We start from the raw sequence: 3,689 nt of genomic DNA, 5'->3' as shown, positions 1-3,689 counted from the left end.
TTGTCATGAAGACCTCAGTGGCTGCAGTTGTCATGAAGACCTCAGTGACTACAGTTGTTGTGGAGATCAGTGGCTGCAGTTGTTATGGAGACCTCAGTGGCTGAAGTAGGTGTAGAGACCTCAGTGGCTGAAGTAGGTGTGGAGACCTCAGTGGCTGAAGTAGGTGTGGAGATCTCAGTGGCTTCATTTCTCATGGGGACCTCAGTGGCTGCAGTTGTTATGGAGACCTCAGCGGCTGCAGTAGACATAGCTACCTCAGGGGCTGCAGAAGCCATAGCTACTTCAGGGACGGCAGGTGGTGTAGCCACTTCAGGAACTGCAAGAGGTGTAGTCACTTCAGGGAGCGTAGCCACTTCAGGGGGCATAGCCACTTGAGAGGGTGTGAGGACCTCTGGGGGTGTGAGGACCTCTGGAGACATGTAGACCTCTGGTGTAGATGTGGGGACCTCTGGTGGATCGTCACAATTAACACCCACTGGAAGATATGGAAGGGGGTTGTCATAGAGGTTTTGCTACGTCATCAACTTCAGATCTATCTTGTAAATGTGTCGCCGAGGCTCAGTGGGATAAACCTGTATAAATAAAGATTGAATTAATCAGCTGAGTCAGATCCTCTGGTGGTACAACCTTGCCGGACTGCTCTGAAATCTGCCAGAGGCACAGGAGGAAGCATTGACAGATCAGGAGAGAGTACAGAGGGCAGCTGTGGCTGAGTGGTTAGAGCAGTCGCCCTCCAATGCAAGAGTTGGGGGTTCGATTCCACCAGCAGTCACATGTCGATGTATGACTGTGATAAAGCACTGATTATTCTTTGTACAGAAATAGTAGAGTGCTGTGTGAATGGGTAAATGAGGGCACAGATTGTGTTGTTAAGTGCTTTGAGTGTCTTGATAAGATAGAAAGGAGCTATATAAGTGTAGTCCATTGACCATTTATCCATTTACAGTGGACCGGGCCTGGGTCCGATGTTGGACCCTCCTTCGATGGTGACCAGGAGGAACAGATCCCTCAAGCAACTCCGGAGAAATGCTGGAGGCAGGACTCACTTTGGGCTTAGCCTTGCTTTGCTGAGTGGAGAACGCTTGAGGCTCAAAAGATACTGGTGGACTGGGTTGACTGAGGCCGAGGAAGGCGGGTGACCTAAAATAGGTGTGCAGAGCACATTGCTCCTCCAGCACCTCCTCAAGCAAATCCCGCATCCCAGGAAAATCCACCAGTCCAGACAGCTGCTGGAACTCTTTCAAAAAATCCTTTGTGGCGACTCACCTAGCCAGTGGTCAGCTGGAAGTGGTCACACAGTCCACAAAGCTGCAATTAACACTGCAGAGCCGCTGGAGGTCCTCCTGAGTGGCCGCAGGCAGGAACAGGAAGCCTGCTGGGTTATTCTTGGGTCTGGTCATTTTGCCACATTCATTGCTTTAGTGTTGAACCCAGGTGTACCCTAACCCTATCAAAACAAAGGCAGCACAATGTACAGTCTTGGATGACAAGAGGGAACACAGGAACAAGGAGCTTGACATGACAATGACCAGACAATGAGACGTACCAACATGCAGACTTTAATGCACAACCACCGACGAGACAAAGTGCAAACACCTGCAACAAATAACAGGTGTAGAAAAGAGGGACTGATCACAAAGAAGAGCAGGACTAAAGACACACCACAAGGGGGCACAATCATTTAACAGTTGTGTCAACTTCATTCTGACATCATAAACAAGTTTCAACCAGTATTGCACTGGGTTGTATCTATTGCAAACTGCAAACAACAGTCACAAAGTAGTTTTCAAAATGTTTCAAAACATTTGCAGGGTCTTTCTACAAGTTGTAGAGACCTTGCTCTTGTGTTGCAAGAATTTTAATAATTCATTTGTCCTTCAGTTTTATTTACCCACTTTTCCGTACAAGGCGGTTGGAAGCTGGGGCTTCATGAACAAAACCTTGTGTGGAAATCCTACTGAAACACAGTAGCATATTAGTACATTCCAATTGGTGTGGATATTGGTACACAAGACATCTGCCCTGACAAGCCTCCATTTAAACATGCAAATGGATACAAATATGCCATGCACATGTGATTCTCCTTTCTGCATAATCAAAGCTCATGTCTACAAGCACAAAGAAGAGAAACTTGTGCAGTGTTATTCAGATTTAAATAAGATAGAGGTGCATAAAAATGTTCTTTGGCACAATGTCCTCTGGCATTAGTGCCAAGAGCAAGAGGAGTGACCGCGTGTACGGTACTGTCACTAATTACAAGACAGCTTGCAGATGAGGCTGAAACATTTCAGACTTTATGCAAGCATTTATTGTCATAACTATTGTATACACAGAGGCACCCAGTGACTTGGTAGTACAGTATAATTATACTTCAACCAGAAAAACAAAAAACAAAAAAAAAGCAGAAAGTCTCTCATGTGAACCACTGAATTGTAATGATGCTGTGAAGGATATTATTCTGGGGGTGCACAGACTCAGTCCTTCACTGTTGTGAAGCCGCACTATGATGTGCATCATGAGTCACGGGCATGTGCAATAATATTTTCACATCATTAACTGTTTCCCAGCACACCTTAAAGGTGTTGCCAATGGATCAATAACTGTAGAAAGATGTGAAGTTGGTGTGGGACTACACACATTTCAATAGTCATTTCATTGTTTATACCTCTGAAGTTTCTGTGTATATGCACCCTTTGTACATGAGACCTCAGGTGCCTATCTGCAGTGGTCACTGGGTGAGGGACAGGGTACAACATTGTTGGATTGTCTATCTATTACATGGAGACAAACAACCATTCACACTCAATCTCACATTAGGCTATTTTGAGTTGTGAGCTTGTCTGAAAAACTAAATATTATGGAGAGCTTCCACTGTCATGTGAAACTCTACTTAATATTGTTTCTGAGTCAGAAAGTGCAAACGATTGAGACATTATATACCAGATAGTGACCACTCATGATTTCTTTAAATAGCCCCATTTCAAAAAATTGAGCCATCCCTTAAACTTTTGAAATGGGCCAGTAAAATCTTGATAAAAATCTAAAGAAAGTCTAAATAAACATGGTCAGCATTAAAATATTGAGATAGAAAAATGGTAAACACAAGCCTTTAGCTCTAACACATTCTATGAAAGCATTTGTCATCACTAGCTCAGAAATCCTTTCTAAAAACAAGTGTCCAACCACATTTAAAGAAGTGAAAAAGCAATTAGCATAGTGGAAAAAAGATGTAATAATTTTATTAAGACAAAAATATAACACAACGTATTTTTGTCTGATAAATCTTGGTATAGTACTCATATTGTCAATGCGAAAAGTTGTTAAAACAAAACCTAGTTTTCTGTTTGTTTCTCTGATGTCCAGTAGTCTTTGTCCTGCTCTGGGTAATTCTGAGCTCCAAAAGATTTAATCATCCTATATGTCCTTTTCTATAAGTTGTCCACTGCTACTGTCCAATTAGTGTACAGTAACTTTTTTTTTTTTTTAACGGAAAAGAGCTTTCTGTTGCTAAATACCAGGTAGATGAAAACAAAATCTGTGATTTTGAGTACAGTCGTGACTTGTGATCATTATTTTAATATACTTTTTTTAACAGAGAGGGGTGATTTTCAGATTCTATGTTCTTTGGTATTATTAAATTGTTTAGCTACCTACACAGCAAACTCAATCAACTGAAAAATAAATAAATA

Source organism: Nematolebias whitei, chromosome 1, assembly GCF_014905685.2.
Source record: "Nematolebias whitei isolate Nwh7 chromosome 1, NemWhi1, whole genome shotgun sequence".
Lineage (NCBI taxonomy): Eukaryota > Metazoa > Chordata > Actinopteri > Cyprinodontiformes > Rivulidae > Nematolebias > Nematolebias whitei.
Note: the sequence above shows the minus strand (reverse complement) of the source record.